This window comes from Cricetulus griseus, chromosome 5 (genome assembly GCF_003668045.3).
Source record: "Cricetulus griseus strain 17A/GY chromosome 5, alternate assembly CriGri-PICRH-1.0, whole genome shotgun sequence".
Classification (NCBI taxonomy): Eukaryota; Metazoa; Chordata; class Mammalia; order Rodentia; family Cricetidae; genus Cricetulus; species Cricetulus griseus.
The window spans coordinates 146,464,224-146,485,586 of record NC_048598.1 but is presented as its reverse complement, the minus strand read 5'-3'; the positions used below and the strand labels follow the sequence as shown (position 1 = coordinate 146,485,586).

The following is a 21,363-nucleotide window of genomic DNA, read 5'->3' as shown; positions in this document are numbered from 1 at the left end:
TCAAGAGTATCTCCCACTTTCTCTTCTAGAAGATTCAGGGTGGCTGGATTTATGTGGAGATCTTTGATCCATTTGCACCTAAGTTTAGTGCATGGTGACAGATATGGATCTGTCTGCAATCTTCTGCATGTCCTAGTCCAGTTGTGCAGCACCATTTGTTGAAGATGCTATCTTGTTTTTCCATTGTATAGATTTAGCATCTTTGTCAAATATAAGGTGTTGGTAGGTTTGTAGGTTAATATCAGGGTTTTCAATTAGATTCCATTGGTCTATCTGCCTATTTTTGTGCCGATACCAAGCTGTTTTCAGAACTATGGCTCTATAATAGAGCTGGAAGTCAGGGATGGTGATGCCTCCAGAAGACCTTTTATTGTACAGAGTTGTTTTGGCTATCCTGGGTCTTTTGTTTTTCCATATAAAGTTGAGTATTCTTCTTTCAAGGTCTGTGAAGAACTGTGTTGGGATTTTGATGGGGATTGCGTTGAATCTGTAGATTACTTTTGGCAAGATTGCCATTTTTGACGTTGATTCTACCTATCCAAGAGCATGGGAGATCTTTCCATTTTCTGGTATCTTCTTTAACTTCTTTCTTTAAAGACTAAAAGTTCTTACTGTACAGGTCTTTCATTTTTTTGGTTAGAGTTACCCCAAGATATTTTATGTTGCTTGTGGATATTGTGAAGGGTGATGTTTCTCTGATTCCTTTCTCATTACATTTGTCATTTATATATAGTAGGGCTACTGATTTTTTTGAGTTAATTTTGTATCCTGCTACTTTGCTGAAGGTGTTTATCAGCTGTAGGAGTTCCCTGGTAGAGTTTTTCGGGTCACTAATGTAGACGATCATGTCATCTTCAAATAGTGAAGGTTTGATTTCTTCCTTTCCGATTTGTATCCCTTTGATCTCCTTTTCTTGTCTTATTGCTATAGCCAGAACTTCAAGTACAATATTGAAGAGATATGGAGACAGTGGACATCCTTGTCTTGTTCCTGATTTTAGAGGAATTACTTTGAGTTTCTCTCCATTTAGTTTGATGTTGGCTGTTGGTTTGGTGTATATTGCTTTTATCATGTTTAGATATGTTCCTGTTATTCCTGTTCTCTCCAAGATCTTTATCATGAAGGGATGTTGGATTTTGTCAAAGGCTTTTTCAGCATCTAGTGAGATGATAATGTGGTTTTTCTTTTTCAGTTTGTTTATGTGGTGGATTAAATTGATGGATTTTTGTTTGTTGAACCATCCTTGCATCCCTGGGATGAAGCCTATTTGATCATGGTGGATGATTTTTCTGATATGTTCTTGGATTCGATTCGACAATATTTTGTTGAGTATTTTTGCATAGATGTTCATGAGGGATACTGGTCTGTAGTTTTCTTTTTTAGTTGTATCTTTGTGTGGCTTGGGTATCAAAGTGATTGTAGCTTCGTAAAAAGAGTTTGGCAATGTCACTTCTGCTTCTATTGTGTGGAACAATTTGAGGAGTACTGGTGTTAGTTCTTGTTTGAATTTCTGGTAGAATTCTGCAATGAAGCTATCTGGCCCTGGGCTTTTTTTGGTTGGCAGGCTTTTGATGACTGCTTCTATTTCATTAGGGGTTATGGGTCTATTTTAACTTCTTATCTGTTCCTGGCTTAATTTTGGTAAGTGATATCTATTCAGAAAATTGTACATTTCCTTTAGATTTTCGAATTTTGTGGAGTACAGGTTTTCAAAGTATGACCTGAAGATTCTCTGGATTTCCTGTGTCCTTTGTTATATCCCCCTTTTCGTTTCTGATTTTATTAATTATCTCTCTGCCTTTTGGTTAGTTTGGATAGAGGTTTGTCTATCTTGTTGATCTTCTCAAAGAACCAACTCTTTGTTACATTGATTTTTTTGTAATGTTTTCCTAGTTTCTACTTTATTGTTTTCATCCCTCATTTTGATTATTTCCTGGCATCTACTCCTCCATGGTGAGTTTGCTTCTTTTTGCTCTAAAGCTTTCAGTTGTTCTGTCAATTCTTTAGTGTGACTATTCTCCAGTTTCTTCATGTGGGCACTTAGTGCTATGAACTTTCCTCTTAGCACTGCTTTCACAGTGTCCCATAAGTTTGGGTATGTTGTGTCTACATTCTCATTAAATTCTAGGAAGTCTTTAATTTCTTTTTTTATTTCTTCCTCACCCCAGGAATGGTGCAATTGGGTGTTATTCAATTTCCACGAGTTTGTAGGTTTTCTGAAATTTGTATTCTGTTGAATTCTAACTTTAAAGTATGGTGATGTGATAAGATACAGGGGGTTATTTCAATTCTTTTGTACTTGTGGAGGTTTGCTTTGTTGCCAACTATGTGGTCAATTTTAGAGAAGGTGCCATGTGGCACTGAGAAGAAGGTTTATTCTTTTGTGTTTGGATGGAATATTCTATAGATGTCTGTTAAACCCAGTTGGGTCATAACTTCTGTTAGATCCTTTGTTTCTTTTTTAAGTTTCTGTCTGGTGGTCCTGTCTAGTGGTGAAAGCAGGGTTTTGAAGTCTCCTATTATAAGTGTGTGAAGTTTTGTGTGTGGTTTGAGCCTTAGCAATGTTTCTTGTACAATTGTGGGTGTCTCTGTATTTGGGGCATAGATGTTCAGGATTGAGACTTCATCTTAATGGACTTTTCCTGTGATGAGTATGAAATGCCCTTCTTCATCTCTTTTGATTGATTTTAGTTTAAAGTCCAATTTGTTAGATATTAGGATTGCTACACCAGCTTGTATCTTGAGCCCATTTGATTGGAAAATCTTTTCCCATTCTTTTATTCTGAGGTATCGCCTGTCTTTGAAGTTGAGGTGTGTTTCTTGTAAACAGCAGAAGGATGGATTCTGTCTCTGTATCCATTCTGTTATCCAGTATCTTTTTATGGGCAGGTTAAGACCATTGACATTGAGGGATATTAAATAATGTCTATAGATTGTTGGTTCTTGTTTGTTTTGGATTTATTGTTGGTGGTGTCATTGTGTGTGTATTTCGCCCTCCTGTTTCTTTTCGTGTTTGGTAAAATTGAATTATCTATTGCCTATGTTTTTGTGAGTGTAGTTATCTTCGTTGGGTTGGAGTTTTCCTTCCAGAACCTTCTGTAGTGCTGGATTTGTGGATATGTATTGTTTAAGTCTGGTTTTGTTATGGAATATCTTATTTTCTCCATCTATAGTGATTGAAAGTTTTGCTGGGTACAGTAGTCTGGGTTGACATCCATGCTCCCTTTGTGTTTGTAGCCTCTCTATCCAGGACCTTCTGGCTTTTAAAGTTTCCATTGAGAAGTCTGGTGTGATACTGATAGGTCTGCCTTTATATGTTACTTGGCTTTTTTCCTTTGCTGCTCTTAATATTTTCTGTTTAATCTGTAGGGTTGTTGTTTTGATTATTATGTGTCAGGGGGACTTCTTTTTGTGGTCCAGTCTGTTTGGTGTTCTGTAAGCTTCTTGTACTTTCATAGGCATATCCTTCTGTAGGTTGGGAAGTTTTCTTCTATGATTTTGTTGAATATGTTTTCTGTACCTTTGAGCTGTATTTCTTCACCTTCTTCTATACCTATTATTTGTAGGTTTGCCCTTTTCACGGTGTCCCATATTTTCTGGATATTTTGTGTTGGGGACTTGTTGGACTTGAGATTTTCTTTGGTCGATGACTTTATATCCTCTAGAAAGTCTTCAACAACTGTGATTGTCTCTTCCATTTCTTGAATTCTACTGGTTATACTCATTTCTTTAGTTCCTGATTGTTTATCCAGCCTTTCTATTTCCAGCATCCCTTCTTTCTGTGTTTTCTTTATTGTGTCTATTTCAGCTTTTATGCCTTGAACTATTTTGAGTGCTTCCTTCACTTGTTTGGTTGTTTTTTCTTGGCTTTCTTTCGATTCTTTAAGAGATTTGTTTATTTCTTGGATTTTTTTGGTTTGTCTTTTCCTCCACTTCATGTAATTTTTTGCTTGTTTTTTCTTCTATTTCATTAAGGGATTTTCTTGTTTGCTCTTTAAAGGTCTCTATCATTTTCCAAAAATAATTTTTGAGGTCCATCTCTTCTTCATCCTCTGTGTTGGACTTTTCAGATCTTGCTGGTGTGGAGTCCCTAGATTCTGGTGGTGTCATATTGGTCTTTCTGTTGTTGAGTGTGTTCTTATTCAGTCTTCTTCCCATGTCTTCATCCAGTGGCTGCAGGTGGGGTCTCTCTATCTCCTCTTGTCACCTGGTGGTGTGTGTGAGCCAAGACTTCAATGTCTGCAGCTCTGGATGGTCTTGCCTCTCCTGGTAGTCTCCTCACTCAGTAAGGGTTGGGCTGGCAGCAGAAAGGGGAAGGATGAGTGAGGTGTTTTCAGACTCAGAGCTCCTCCCTGCCTTGGCGGGTCTACTCTAAGCCAGAGCAGGTCCAGAGGGATCCGGGGAGAATGGGAAGTTGGGGAGAATAGGACAGGATCAGAGGGCACACTCACCTCGGTAGGCTGGCAGAGGATTGGGAAGGAAGAGTGTAACTCATAAAAAGGAAGAGTTGCTTAACCTATGGTTCTGGAGGTTCCAGTCTTACAGAGAGTGACCTCATTGCTTTGGGTTTCTAGAAGTGGCAGAAACAAATCCTCCACACCAGATCCAGGAAACAGAAAGAAAGAGAGAGGAAGAGACTGGGCCCCCACACTTCCTTTTCTGGGCATCCTCTGGATAAACCAAGATCCTCCTCTATAAAGCAACAGTGCCTGGTATTTGACTGCCCAGCCTCCATTCTGTGGAGTAAGCTTTGACACATCAGCCTTTGAGGCACAGTATTCCATATTTAAATCATAGCACACAGTCGAAGAAAATATTTTAAATACACATGGAGGTAAAAAGTACAGAATACAAAAAAGACTTCCCAGGTTAATAAATTAAAGCTGGGGTGATGACAATAGCAAAGTAGATTCCAGGACAATGATTTGTTCAGAAATTAAGAATGTCATTTCACAGTGATAAAGGAATCAGCTCAATCGAGGGATGGTGGCATGTAACCAGCTAGAGTATGCCCTGTGACGTGGGTTCAAAATAGATGGGACACAAACCAACACAACAGCCAGAGCAGACAGACCCACAACTATAACTAGAGGTTCTCCTGTCAGAGACTGAGAAAGCAACCAGACAGAAAATGATAGCAGAGCCTGGAGTGATAACAGTGGTTAAGAGCATGGGCTATTCCGCCTGAGGACTCAGGTCTAATCCCCAGCACCTACACGGTGGCTAACAACCACGTATAACTCCAATTCTAGGGCTCCAATGTTCTCTTTTGACCTTTCTGGGTACCAGGCATGTGCGTGCCACACAGACATACATTCAAACAAAGCACCCATGCACATTAAGAAAAGAAGAAAAGGACAGATAAGACAACACCATTGCCAACTCAATCCACACTGCCAGAGAAGCTAGTAAACAATGTGGACCCCTAAGAGAGACATACATGGTCCCCTGGAAAAGGGGACAGGGTCAAGATTCCCTGAGCAAATTGGGAGCACGGGAAGAGGGGGGGGAGCTAGGAGAATGAGAAGGGGAGAAGAGGAGGGATGCAGAGGACATGAGGGAGAAGAAAGGCTGAATCAGGGGAAGAATAGAAGATAACAAGAATGGAGATACCATAATAGAGGGAGACATTTTAAGTTTACAGAGAAATCAGGCACTAGGGAAATGTCTGGAGATCTACAAAGATGACACCAGCTAACAATCTAAGCAACAGAGGAGAGGCTCCCTTTAATGCCCTCTCCTGATAATGAGATTGATGACTGACTTATATGCTACCCGATAGCCCTCATACAGCAGCAGACACCCACAACTAATCACGGAACTGAACTGGAATCCAGATGCAGAGAAGGATGAGTGAAGAGCAAAGGAATCCAGACCAGACTGGTAAAACCCACAGAAACAGCTGACCTGAACATCGGGGAACTCTTGCTCCCCAGACTGATATAGCTGGGATACCAGACCATGGGTTTCAGTGAGGAAACCTCAGAAATCTATGGGACCTCCTGTAGTTTTTCAGTCTTTTTGTTTGTTTGTTTGTTTTTGTTTTTTGTTTTTCGAGACAGGGTTTCTCTGTGTAGCTTTGGAGCCCATCCTGGCACTTGCTCTGGAGACCAGGCTGGCCTCGAACTCACAGAGATCCGCCTGCCTCTGCCTCACGAGTGCTGGGATTAAAGGCGTGCGCCACCAACGCCGGACTAGTTTTTCAGTCTTATCCCTAGCATAGGTGTGGACTTCGGGAGCCCATTCTACATAGAGGAATACTCCCTGAGCCAAGACACATGGGAGTGGGCCTAGGCCCTATCCCAAAGACTCTGGTGACACCCTATGGAAGGCCTCACCATCTAGGGGAAGGGTTTTAGGGGGGGTGGTGGTAGGGGAGGATAGGAGGGACAAGGGAACTGGGATTGTCATGTAAAAAATCTTGTTTCTAATTCAAACAAAAAAAAATTAACAACAACAACAAAAAGAGCACCACTGCTCTTAATTGATTTTCAGCACCCTCATGGTGGCTCACAACCATCTAGACATCCAGTTCTAGGTGATCCCACGTGTTCTTCTGACCTTTGGGCACCATACACATTAAAAGAGAAGTGAGAAAGTGCTGTCGGGGGTCTGGAAGCACAGGCAGCACAGGGGTAGAATGATGAGGGTCTGGGTTCACAGAATACAGTAAAACAATACAATTGAGTTGAAACAAAACAACAGATCAGAACTCATCGAAGACTCTTAAAGTAGTGCATAGTGGGATGTTAATAGTACTAGGTTGGATTTAATGGCAACTTGTCATGAATTATAATCTCCTGAATAGGGAGAGAGCTCCTCACCAGAGGAGCTGCCCTGACTGCAGCACCCCCAAGTAGCAGGCTGGAGAGAGAGTGTGTTTCAGAGGGAAGTTTATTATCATCTTTTGTGCCTGCTTGGCTTTTCCCCTTGCTGCAGGGCTTATTCGCCCTGTGCTGCTGCCACTGATTAACTTTTCCTTCACTGATGCAGAACCAGGGTTCCCAAGCTTTCATCATGGAAGAGGGATCTGAGGCTCTCCAGGAAACCCCAGGGCTTCCAGTGCCAGATTGGTACCACCGAGACACCTTGCCATGTGGACTGAAAAATTATCTACCAGTTGTTGCCTCTACCCCACCAGTGAGAGATACCCATTGTGGGGTTACTCCAACTACCAGCCACTCAGCTTCTAGGTCTGAGTCTGAGTAACTGTTGGGTTCCCAGCTTTTCTAGTGTGATTGGGCTGTTGTTGCTATTTTTTAAAGCCCACTTAATAAATTCTGACACACACATATGCACATATACACATATGTAAATTCTGAATATCTATCTATCTATCTATCTATCATCTATCTATCTATCTATCTATCTATCTATCTATCTATCTATCTATCTATCTATCCAATATATATTAGGAGAGAAGAGCTGTGTGTAAGGTTTTTTTATTTTTTTAACCTGTATTTTAGCTACTCAGGAGGTCAGGGTGGGAGTATCACTTGTGTGAGACCTTTTCTCAACAAAAAACCCCAAATTACCATCCAGCCAGCCAGGAAAAAAATCTCACAAACATGACCTTTGCTTCCACCTTAGCAAACTAGGAAAAGGACAAATGATGCTTAGGCAAGAGAAGTGGGGCAGGAGAGATGCCTCAGTGCTTGAGAGTGTTTGCTGCTCTGGAGAGCAGCTGCATTCAGTTCCCATCATCCACAACAGGCTCACAGCCATCTATAACTCTGGAGGTCTGATGTCCTCTTCTGGCCTCCAGAGGACCTGTATCCATATGCTACACATAACAGGAATCAGGCAGGCAGGCAGGCATGCACACATGCACATGCAATTAAAAACAAATAAATGAATTAAAAACCAGAAGAGAAACAAAGCAGTAGATAAATGTCAGTGAAAACCACAACTGATTGTTTAAGAACATAGACAAACTTCTGGCTAGAGTAATAAAGAAAAAAAGGAAGCAGTGTACACCTTTAATCTCAAGCCTCAAGGGGGGAAGGCAGGTGGACTAGCTCAACCAGAGATATATTGTGAGACTCTGCCTTAAAGAAGTATTTGTGTGTGTGTGTGTGTGTGTGTGTGTGTGTGTGTGTGTGTGTGTGTGTGTGTGTGTGCAGGTTCAGGTGCTGGTGGAGACTAGAGGTGTCTTGTACTCCTGGAGCTATAGTCATAGGCAGCTGTGCTGCCTGATATGGGTGCGGGGACTTGAACTCAGGTGCTCTGCAAGAGCTGCATATGCTCTTAACCAAAGAGCCTTCTCTCTTTGTAAGATAGGGCCAATTAGAAATTGTAGTGTGGTGGGAGTTTGTGGAGACTCTCATCCCTAGCTGAGGAGCTGTTGACAGTTGCTGGCTGCTGAGGGAGGGAGAGTCTGTTTTCTTTAGGAGTGTGGCCACTGGAAGGCTGTGCATTACCTAATGGATGACCCTAGCTAATGCGCATAAAGGCAGCCCTAACTGGACACAGTAGGTTAGAAATGGAATAAAATGAAAAGTTATAGAAAAGAGGACATGAAGTTTGTATGGAGACAAGGTGGGAGTGCTGGAGGAATTCGGAGGCAGGAGTAAAGTTGAATATGATTAAGAAAAATTTGGTACATGTATTATATTTTCAAAAAAAATAGAGAAAAAAAGAGATGGAGAATGCAGATGGCCTAATTAGCTAATGATGTGGTTGTCCAAAGTAGAAAATCTGATGGATTCTATAAAATGATGGTAAATCAGAATTTTACAATGTTAAAGAGTGGAAGATCTCTTGGGCTGGAGAGATGGCTCAGCTGTTAAAGTCTAGGCTCACAACTAAAAATATAGGAGCAGAAGACCTCCAGTTTACATGCTATAATTTATACTATGTATATATGATATTTTTACATAGATGTGAAACTGAACTAGATAAAACCTTTTACACACTGTTCAAACTATGAAACATTTAGAAATAAATTTGACAAAAGATATGTAAGCATTGGTAAGAGGAATTAAAGACTTAAGTGAAAAGATGCATCAATATTGTTAATATAGATTTAATATTGTTGGAATATAAAATCTTCCCAAATGGTGTCTGTTTAATTAAAAAAAAATCACAATCTGGGTAGTGGCACATGGCTGTAATCCCAGTACTGGGGAGTCAGAGGGAAGCAGGTCATGAGTTTGAGGCTAACCTCAGCTATATAGTGAGATTCTGCCTTGAAAAAAAATCTCATCACAAAGTTTTATACAAATAAAACAATGGATTTTCAGATTCCTATAGAAATGCAAAGGATATAGAATAGCCCAAATAATTTTGGAGTAACTTCAAAGTTCATGGGTTAATATGATCCTTGGTCAAGGACTATTATGATGTTGTAGCATTAAGATGTTGTGGAGCCGGGCGTTGGTGGCTCATGCCTTTAATCCCAGCACTCTGGAGGCAGAGGCAGGCGGATCTCTGTGAGTTTGAGGCCAGCCTGGTCTCCAGAGCAAGGGCCAGGACAGCCTCCAAAACTACACAGTGTCTTGACAAAGATGTTGTGGACCTTGTGGTAAAAGATAAGTAGATCAAGTCCCCAGGGAGTCTAAATAGTACTCAAGAGGACAGCAGATAAGCCTTCACATCCATGTTCATCAGACATGTTTCTCATGGCAGTGACCCCTCTTCTTGGCACCAATTTTCTGTATTAGTTACTCTCCTCAAGGCTGTGATGAAAGTACTTGACAGAACCAACGTTGAGAATAAGGGTTTATTTTGGTTCACTGTTTAAGAAGGGATACAGGGGCTGGAGAAATGACTCAGAAGTTAAGAGCACTGACTGCTCCTCCAGAGGTCCTGAGCTCATGGCATCTCACAACCATTTATAACTGTAGTCCCATGGGATCTGATGCCTTCTTCTTGCATGTAGAGATGCAGACAAAACACCCATAGAGATGATAGAAATGTCACTGTTGTATCATTGGTAATATCTTGCCAGTCTGTCTTTGTTGTGGTTCTCAGGCTGCACAGGGAGTAGGACTGCTGATAACTTTTCTCTGTTGGCAGCTTGCACAGCACGCTGAGAGCTAGCACTCTGAGAGCTAGCTCTCAAGAAAGAGGCTCCAGGTCAGCTTGATTTTTCCAAGTTCTATGACAGTGGTGTGTGTAGACATTTATTGTGGACAAAAGCACATAAGCAATTGAGTGGAGAAGAAAAACCTCTTAAACTGAGGATTCTGGAGTAATTTTCTATCATCTATCTATCTATCTATCTCTCTATCATCTATCTATCTATCTATCTATCTATCTATCTATCTATCTATCTATCTAATTATTATCAGTCTATCTACTATTCATCTTCTAAACTCAAGGTATTTTGGTCACTATCTGTACCATATATGAATGTTAATTAAAGGTGGATCATATATTTAATAATACCTAAAATTAATAAAGTTTCAACAAATGTGAAGCAACAAAACAAAAACTTGTTAAATTGGACTTCCTCAAAATAAAAAACTTTCACTCTTCAAAGACAATATAAGAGAATGAAAGTATAAACCACAGGCTGGAAGAAAATGTTCCAGAGCTTACATTTGATGAAGAATGAATAGTTCAATTTAAAAACAGGCCAAAGGTTTTACAGATACATTGCCATAAACACATGGAGGTAGCATATAAACACATGAAAAGATGCTCAATATCATTAATAATTAAAGACCTGCAAATTAAAACTACAATGAGATATCACTATTCGCCTTTAGAATGCCTACTATTTGAAAGATACTACCAAGGGTTGGCTAAGATTTGGAGGTACCAAAATTCTTATATGTATAATGGGAATGTGAACTGTTATAATCGTTTTGGAAAATAGCTTTGTAGTTTGTGGAAATGTTAAACAATTTTAAATATTGTTTTACATATTGGCTATATCACTTTGCATATTTTTATTTATTTATTTATACAAGAGGATAAAATGCTTATGAATAAACACCAATCTGTATATGAATGGTCTTAACAACCTTCTTTGCATACCCCAAACTAGAAACAACCGAGATATTCACTAAAAGGGAATTAGATAAAGACATTGTGTCATATATCATGCTGGGGCGTATCTCAGTAGTAGAATCCTTGCTCAGAATGTTGGAGGTCCTGGATTTGATTCCCAGTGCAGAGGTAGTATTTTACAGTGTAATACAACTGAGAAATAAAATAGTATGGCACATACAAAAATATGGATGAATCTTGACATATCTATTCTGTGTGAGAGAAACAAGCTACAAACTATACCACAGAGACAAAAGTGTAAACTCCATTCAAATGACATAAGGCAAAGCATAGTTGCTTAAGTTTGGGAAAGGAGAATTGTGAAAGCATAAGAAGAAGGAATATAAAGAGAAATAAGTGACTAAGACAGGAGATAGGACAGGGGCTGATCCCTACCCAAGAACTTACGTAAAGTTCTTGCAGGAGGCCAGGGATGCCAAAGAGTCTTCTGGTTCCTGGATCCTCATTATCTCTTTCCTTTTCCTGGATGTTATAGGTGAGGACTGAATCCTAGAGAAGTCACTTGGACACCCCAGAGTTGGGCCAATGGACTAACCAGTCCCTTTCCCAAGCCTCACACCAGATTCTGCCATAAATCCTTAAAAGGATCTGAGACTAGCACCTTGATGGTGCCCAGTCTCTGTGAATGCGTCTTGCTATAAATATAAAGGAAGTTCTTCCCCTCTTAAGCTCCCACCAATGAATCAAAAAAAATCTCTTTAATACCCTCAAGCTGGGCAGTGGTGGTGCATGCCTTTAATCCCGGAACTCGGGTGGCAGAGGCAGGCAGATCTCTGTGAGTTCGAGACCAGCCTGGTCTACAGGAGTGAGTTCCAGGACATCCTCCTAAGCCACAGAGAAACCCTGTCTCCAATACCCCCCCCCCAAATATACCCCCCCTCTGTGTTTGTGGATTTCTTCCTTTGGATTCTCAAGACACCCTGAAGCCACTGACTCAGTAGAAATTTTGTATGACCTGAGCACACAGTGGCCCTATTCTGAGTTAAAGCCCATCTGCATGCTAAAAGACTTCAACCCTCTCAAAGATATCCTCATTTTTTTTCCTGTATCATGATGAGAGATTGTGGTTGTGAATCTATGTCTGTATACATATGTCAAAACTACCAAACTATGCACTTAGATATTGTCTTAGTTACTGTTCACTTGCTATGAAGAGATACCATGACCAGGGCAATTCTTATAAAAGAAAGCATTTAATTGAGGGCTTGAGTATGTTTTCAGAGAGTTAGTCCATTATCATCATGGCAGGAAGCATGATGGTACATAGGCAGACATGGTGTGGAGAAGTAGCTGAGAGCTATCCTGATCAGCAGGAAGCAGGCAGAGAGAGTGACACTCAAAGCCCACTCCCAATGACACACCTCCTCTGACATGGCCACACCTCCTAATCTTCCCCAAACATTCATCAAGTAGGGATTAAACATGAAAATATATGAACCTATTGGGACCATTTTCATTCAAACTTTCACACATAGCATCGGTTCATTCTTCATTCTCCAAATAGTAATGAGTAGTGATTGAGATGAAGATCTTAGACTATATGTAAAATATAAACTTTGGAGCCACAAAAGGTCAAGGTCACTAAGCCATGTTTCTCTCAACAATTTCCTTCAAATGATCTGAGGTAGTGTTGGTATGTAGTTGTCTTTGGTTATTATGCAAGGAGTAGCAATCAAGTGTTCTAGACCCAAAACAGATTTCAAACCTTTTTTTTTTTTCTTTTGGTGTTATGGAAACAATAGTGACAAACACGTGGCAGTGCCACTTTGACGGAATGTGGAGACACCTGAAATTGGATCCTTGTGCTCTGACTTACCTCCTTCCAGACACTCAGCGGGCAGTGTGCATGTCACAGAGATCTGGAAAGCAAAGACATCGAGGTGACACCTAACCTGTTTGGATTCCTGGCAACCCCAAACCTTGCATGTGTACACACGGCAGAAGGAAGCTCAAGGTTTGCTCTCTGTGAAATCACTGTTGTGTTTCTTTTGTTGCAAATAACATCACCCATGACTACAGTATGGAAAACATTTCTGGAGAGTCACAGGTGCTCTGGGAATTCTAGATTGCAGAGACTGTCAATGAAACATCTTTAAGGGATATTGAAAACTTGGGCATGTTCTCTTCTTCTCTAAGTTTCTACACATGAGTTAAAGAAACTGGTTCTGGAGACTGAGTTCCCACTCCAGAACTGCTCCACAATCCAGTGCATCTCAATCTGTAAATTACATCTGCGGCAATGGGTGCTGTATCCTCTTTCCTCTGGTTGCTCTTGGTTGTCAGGAGCCTCTACTTTCACCAGAACTGCTTGCTGGCTGACAGAGAATCTGACATAATTGTATTTGCCACTGTTGTGACATTTTGAGAACTAAAGAATGCCCTTAAAGGTGCAACAGGGTAGTAGATACAAAAAAGTCAGTGGGCATTACCTTTTCTTCTTTCTCCTTTTATTATGTGCATTTATGGTGTGTAGTGAGACAAGTGACTGACAATTCTAGTAAGAGCCAGTCTACGAAGGATATTGTTCTATTGAGTTGCTTCTGCATTTCAACCCTGACTGCAGTGCCCCTGGGCTCAGCAGATAACCCTGTGTGTGTGTTTTTGCAGCATTAGCTTCAAACTAGGTGGGTGAAGATCTTGCATGATATTTGCTATATTTTTTAAATGTCTGTCCTTGAAAACAATACAATTATGTTTAACAAGCTAGCCTGTATGTATAGATACTATATATTTAAATGCTTATTTTGATAGTAAACTATAAAATACAGCATGAATTTAATCAGTAATAATCTTCATCTTATTTTCCAAGTCATACAATGCTGCTTATATATATCCTATTGGTTTTAATATTAAGCAATTCATATTTTTTATTTTAGTTTGTCCTTGGGTATAATAAGTCCAGCATTTGGCATATCTATAGCGATTTTATTTTAAAGTCAAAATATTTGAAACTAGCTGAGTGTGTTGGCTCATGCCTGTGACCACAGCATTTAGGAAGCCGAGGCAAGAGGATTCCTAAGAGTTTGGGTCCAGTCTGGGCTACATAGTGAGTTCTAGGATAGCCTATTCTAAAGAGTGAGACCCTGTCTCAAAAAACAAAGTCTCCAGGAGGTGGTGGCACATGCCTTTAATCCCAGAACCCGAGAGGCAGAGGCAGACAGAATTTTGTGAGTTTGAGGCCAGCCTGGTCTACAAAGTGAGTTCCAGGACAGTCAAGGCTACACAGAGAAACCCTGTCTCAAAAAACAAATGAATGAATGAACTAACAAAAGAAAGGAAGAGGAAAAGAGAAAGAAAGGAAGGAAGGAAGAAAGAAAGAAACAAAGAAAGAAAGAAACAAAGAAAGAAAGAAACAAAGAAAGAAAGAAAGAAAGAAAGAAAGAAAGAAAGAAAGAAAGAAAGAAAACCAAACTGGGTCACAACAAACTATTTAAAAATATTTACTTTGGGTGTTATTAGAGTTTAGTTCTAAATGTATGTAAATAAAGGTCCACAATGATAATTTTCTGGCTTTGAGGGAACTTGCTGGGTGGCTTGGTTTCCTACCCCCTGGTGCTTTTAGGATGTAAGTTTTCTCTTTGCCTTGAATATGGGTGGGGCCTATGACTGTCCTGTTTAGATGTAGTAATACACCAAATCAATTGGTTTTAAGTCAATCAAAAGAGTATCAGGGCGGGCTTGATTTGTAGGTGAAAAGCTTGTAAAAGAGGAACGGTGCTCTCCCTGAGGTGAGAGACCCTCTCTCTTTCTGGTTTTGAATAAATAAACTGTCATGAAGTAAATGACCACTTGAAGAAACCCATATTGCAAAGTACTGTGGCTTTTTAGGATCTACGGGTGGCCTCCAAGAAGAAACTCATGTTTTCAGTCTCCCAGCTGCAGGTAAATTGTCTTCTTACCCTAGTGCTGTCCCCACCATGGGGGAGCTCTACAGGTTTGGAAATTATAGTGAGCAGATGTGGGAAAACTCTCCCGAACCAACATAACTAGGCTTTTGAACAAAACAGAGGGTCACAAGGTATCACGAGTCAGCTGTTCTCCCTCAGGTACAGTTAGTTATGTAGTGACTCAGCTCAAACGTGGGACCTTGTTGGGCAAAATGAACCATTTTCTTCCAGAAGACCCTTCAACACAACTCTACAGGATGCACTGGATACATAAAGTGCTTATTAGTTGAGGTTACACACTGTGTATGTGCTCAGAAAAAACTAGCCCCATTGCCCCTCTGCAGCCTATGCCTTTTTCAGCTCTTTAGCGTTTGTCTTCTTTAAGGGGTAACTGATCACTGGAGGGCAGGTTGTTTTATTAACACCCTTGATCCAGTGTCTAGAGTATAGATGGGACTTAATAAATATCTGTGAGTAAATACATATTTAGCATATGTTGAAAACTCCTAAGTTTTTGTAGTCACAGTGTAAGAGACACTCATGCTTTCCATTATTTCCTTAACTGTTGAACCAGGAAAAGTTTTAAATGCCAGTATTATACATTTTCGTAGGCTCAGAATACTGTCTGTGACATTATGTTGTAAAACTTATTTTTTTCATATATGTATGTGTGTGTTCTTATCTATGTGTTATAAAAATTACTCAAGTAATTTTTTCTAAAAAAGGATTGTGCTTGGCACATGGGAACTATTTTACTTCTTATTTTTAAATTTTGATATTTCTCTGCTTGATTGGCCCATAAGTTTTAATTTCCATTTATGAAACTAGGAGCCTAATACTTTCTCTTCTTTTCATAGGCACGATGTGTTAACAATTGTTACTTCATGGCTTGGTTTTCACGCCCCAATTATAGGTTGCACAAAATACTATTGTGCATAGTTAACGATTTGAATTCAAAACAAAGTCAGATGTTTTTGTTGTCATTATGTGAGAAAATCACTAATGTCTTTAGTATTCTCAATGTAATAAAATGCTGCAAAGAAAATTGTACTTATCCAAAGAGAAGAGTGGAAGGTACATCTTATGCATCTTTCTTGCCAATATCACAATGACATCATTTCTAGCTCAAATTATCTGCATTAAATCTGGGTATGCCGCCTGTACAGTTCCTTGAATGTTTAAAGGTAGCCGCCAACATACTCTCTGTGGGCAATCGACCTCATTCTGGAAAGCCAGCTCAATTCTTTTCGAATGAAATTGCAACCTAGTTAACACTAAGTATTCCTTTAGAAACAGAATGGAAGAGTGAAGATTAAAAGAGAAAACGTTCCCAAACGTGGTTTGAGGTTTTAAGGAGACATGCAAAGAAGAGCAAAATAGGGATTTTCATTTCACCCGAGTAAAGTGGGTACCGCTTGTGTGAAATACTGCAATTTCTCCAGAGAGTAATCCAAAAATGTATTTAGACCATTGTTAGCAAAGTTCACAGCAACTTTCTTCACAACACAGCTTCGAATCTTTTTAAACATGACTTCAGAGTAACTGTAATGGCAGGATGAGGAAAATATTCTGATAGCAGAAAGTGTTTTGCTGGCACTGTCATCCAAGGCTCTGTGATCACAGCCCATCATTCCAGCAAGGCTCGGGTTGCTGTAGGGATGTTTTAGTCCTTCCTAAAAATCTTACGCTGCAAAATCAATTACAATACTCTGAAGCATAAATTGTAGTGAATGAATATTTACAAATTAGTTATTCTCAAAAATTGTTTTTGAACTTAGAAGTATGCTTAAATGGTTAGGGTAGTCTTTCATCTACTTAACTTTTTTTTCTTTTTAGAAGAAAAATATGGAACACTTTGTGCATTTTTGTGTCATCCTTGAATAGGAGCCATGGTAATTTTCTCTATATTATTCCAATTTTAGTGTATGTGCTGCCAAAAGGAGTATATTTGTCGCTTACATTTTAAAAGAAATCAAAATACTTAGTTCTACCCTCTTTTCTGGCGTTCCCTTGTCTCACAAAGAGGTGATGGAATGAATCACTGCTGTAACAAAGCCATAAGATGCATCTTTGAAGCCAGGTGTGGTGGTGAATGCCTGTAATCTCAGGACTTCCTGACACTGAGGCAAGACCCTGTTTCAAATAAACAAAAATAAATAGAACAGAAAAGCATGTTTGAAAAACATGAGTTTTAAATTGTTTTCCTTTGTTTGGGTCTGGAGATAAAATTATCTGGTGAAATATTATATATTATATATATATATATATATATATATATATATAACTGGCAAGTATACATTGACTTGAATACAAAATGCTATCAGTGCTAATATTTTCTGGTGTTATAGATGTAAATGCTGTTTTTCATTTAAATTAAATTATTTTTATTAATTGTGTGTGTGTGTTCAAACTGTCACATGTGTAGAGAGGCTCATGTGTGAATTGTTTCTCTCCTTCCTGGGATCTGGGGTTGTACTGAGATCTTCAGGAGTGGTGGTAAGCACCTTCACCTTCTCCACCATCTCACTGGCCCTAAATTAAATTATTGTTAATTGATAATTAGTAAACTTCCAAAACCTATTTGTGAGTTTTGATGTGGTGTATTATATAGCACTTGTTATATTCATATGAGCAATGAAATATGGATATGAACAATTTCCTTTAGGGCACGATACTTCATACACCTGCAATCCCAGCATTTGGAACGCTGAGGCCGGAGAATTCAAAACAATGATGAATAAAGTAAATAAAAACAAAACAGTAAGTGCTGAACTAGAAAAGCAACTTAGAAAGAGCCCTTTTCCAGCAAGACAAGCCATGCTTCAGCTTTCTAATTCAGAAGAACATACACATTTGGGGGAGGTATAAATTACCAATCAGAGCCGGGCACAGGAAAAGCAGCATTATTGCCCGCTCGCTTGCTGCTCTGTGGACGATGTGCCCAAGTGTGGAGGCCAGATGACCTCAGCGCTGTCCTCTCCCTTGCTGGGTAGCGTAGTCTATTGACTTAGTGTGTCTGTCTTGAGTTTATCATTTATATAAAATGGAGATAAAAGTTTCCATAGCCCAACGTTTGCTTTTCACTGCCAGGTCCCAGGTAAGTACTTAGTACTAGTACTGTCGTCATTACAGGGTAGTGCTTTACGTTTTTACCAAGCACTTCCATTTGAGAGAGGCTCCTGGGTGAAACCACACTTTTTTGTTTTGTTTTGTTTTGTTTTTTTGGTTTTTCGAGACAGGGTTTCTCTGTGTAGCTTTGGAGCCTGTCCTAGCACTTGCTCTGGAGACCAGGTTGGCCTTGAACTCACAGAGATCCACCTGCCTCTGCCTCCCGAGTGCTGGGATTAAAGGCGTGCGCCACCAACGCCCGGCTGAAACCACACTTTTATGATAGAACTGTGTACAAGCATTTAATAGGCACGATCGTTACTTAACTTGCTCAGAGCGAAAGAGGGGACATGTTATACTTCTTGCTTCCACTGCCGCTCTCAGTGTATTAAAGGTACTCCCCCCCCCACACTTAAATTCAGTCTAACTTCAAACCATTTGAAGATAAAATTTCATTCATTCACCCTTGTCAAGCTTTATTCTCCAAAGCTATCTTTTATCCCCACTTTGTGGATGGCAAAGAGAAACGTGTGATGACTCTCCCACGGCTAGAGGACACTGAGTCCCGCACCTCGCCCCCACTTTCCGACGGAACGTGACACACACACTGGCTCTGCAGGATCCTGAACATTTCCAATCTTGTTTGTAAGCTTCTGAATGCAGAGAAATGAAAAGAATGTATCGATACAGAGGCGGTGCGAAGCCTTTGGTAGCGGCCTTGCCATCCAGCCTCAGCCGTTTATGCCTTTAATCTTCTCAGTGACCGGCAACTGTTAAAACCATTTTTAAAAGTACCTTGTAACCTCCAACCTGAAGAAGAAGAAAAATGGCTCAGGGAGCAGTTAAAAGCCCCATTATAGGTTGAGTCTTTTTTTTTTTTTTATGGGATTTTTCTGAAAGCACTCACTTTTCACCCAAAGGTTGAAACTTTTTTCCCTCCTAGTCTGGAGTTAGATCATTGCTAGAAGGAAGCAAAGTAATGCTAGTGAGAGTTGAGGCAAGACCTATGAGGGCACGGTGCTTCACGAGACATTTCTAGAAAGCTCCTACCAACTGCAGTGTTTGCTTGCACCAAAACTTGCTGCTCAGAGTGGCAGCCAATTTGCATACTCAGCAAAAATATCTGCCTACAGTTTTGCTCACTGACAAATTTCAGGTCTTTTTTTTTTTTTTTTTCTGGTTCCAGAAAGTGTTCCAAAATATTTGTGGGAAAGGGAGACATATGTAGAGAACCTGTCATTCCATTTTTATTTATATGACTTATATACATTGTTCTTTATGAACGGCTTCCTTATAATTAGGTATATAATTTAAAACAGAACCCGTGTATTCAATAACCTCAAGACACAGGCTTCAGACAGTAACCATTTTGGGGTCTGGGTGGTGAATATTCAAAAAATCTTTCAATCTCAAAGGTGTAACTGATTGCACAGAAAGGATTTCATGGGGTCATTAAGAAAGCATGGAGAACAGTAGCTTCTGCAAAGAAAATCTAATTTCTGATTTCCAAAATTGTGATTGTTTTTGTAAAAATGCTTCTATCTCAAGGAACTTTTTTAAAATTTTTTTTACTTTTGAGTGTGATAGGGAGAAAAGGGTCTTTAATTTGGGTGTCTACCCAGAGCACATATTCTGAAAAGGAATAATTAAATCTCTCTGAATGCTTTGTTGCTGAGCATGCCGTAGGAAAGTCTGGAAAGAATACCAAGTGGGAAGGCAAATAAACTAATGGCATCAAGAAAGAGGGCACAATCAGGAGATTCCTGTAACCCCCCAAAGCCTGAACACCCTGGGGGAAACAACGACAAAATGCTTGGCAGGGCTTGGTTAGCAATCTCTCTTTAGCTGAAAATGAAAACAAGTGCACTTCTTGGAGTCATCCTGAGGTAATCTTAGAAGAATTAATGACAGCAAACCAATCTGTTGTATACTTCACGAGAGTAAACATTCGCATGGCTTTCCGTGGCCATTTGTAGTAAGAGAACGAACAGGTGGCTTCTGGGATCACTCTCCTCTTTTGTCTGTTCTTGGTGTCTTGGGGACTGATTGGTTTGGCTTTGATGGCTGCTGAGGTAAAGGCATTGCAGATCCATTACCCTCCAGACTGCCTGGCTGGGTTCTGTCTCTGCATTTATCTATCTTTTCACCTGGTTCTCGGACTGCAGCTTGAGCCCGAGCAGCTATCGTGCTATCTTACCTCTCTTGCAACAACAGATAGATTACTGTCTCCTCAGGAGCTGTTCTGTTAGGGAGAGGTGTAGGTAACTGAATTAGATAAAACCAGGCATTTAGAAAGCTGCCAGATGCACCTGGCTAAGTTTTCAAAATAAAAATGCCAGACAATTTATATGAATCATACAGCAATTGAGAAAATAATGACAAGAAAGAATGTACATATTCAAGGTGTTCGTCGCTCCTTAAAAGATTGAAGCATTTGGACCTGAACATCGGGGAGCTCTTGCTCCCCAGACTGATAGCTGGAATACTAGCATGGGACTGATCCAGACCCCAGGAACATGGGTTTCTGTGAGGAAACCACGGAAATCTACGGGACCTCCTGTAGTAGTTCAGTACTTATCCCTAACATAGGTGTGGACTTTCGGAGCTCATTCCACATAGAGGGATACTCCCTGAGCCAAGACACTACAGGGGTGGGCCTAGGCCCTATCCCAAAGGATACAATAGACTCTGATGACACCCTATGGAAGGCCTCACCATCCAGGGGGAGCAGAAAGGATATGAGATAGGTAGGGCTTTAGTGGGGGGAGTGGTGGTAGGGGAGGAGGGGAGGGAGAGGGAACTGGGATTGTCATGTAAAACAATCTTGTTTCTAATTCAAATAAAAAATCTGAAAAAAAAAGATTGAAGTATTTGATATTTCCTGTTGTGATCGGTGTACTAACTGGGTTATGATTGTTTGCCATAAGTCAATCTTGGTTAACTCCCCCCCACCCCGTTCTAATGAACAGTTAATTAGATGAACTATATTGCCAGCATTCTCAGAACCACTTCTTACCAAATGTCTGAGCTACAATAAAACATAAACGAGTAGTTTTTTTTTCTTTTTTGTCAAGTCTAGCTGAGAATGTTTTTGATAGATCCCTTCTCTGTTCAAATAGTTCCCTAATTTGAAATATTTCAGCATTAAATGGTAGACTTATTGTAAGCCCTCTGGCTTTTAAAGTATGTTTTTAAGTTGCATAAATGCGTATGTTCAAAATACTTGGTTTAAACACAGCCTGAACCAAATGGTATAAAATTCTCTGAAAGTCATGGGCTATGTGGGCCACTCTTAATCGTGGTGACAACGAGTTAGACAACTTGTGAGAGCGTAATCAAATCACAGCAGGGG

At 40.0% G+C, this 21,363-nt stretch overlaps 1 non-coding gene across 1 annotated transcript; it reads right to left on the bottom strand.

Moving 5' to 3' along the window:
* Positions 1-16,742: 16,742 nt before the first annotated feature.
* LOC113831618 lies at positions 16,743-16,849 on the bottom strand. Its single transcript, XR_003486203.1, has one exon. It is a non-coding gene; the product is annotated as a U6 spliceosomal RNA (small nuclear RNA).
* Between the last annotated feature and the right edge of the window lie 4,514 nt (positions 16,850-21,363).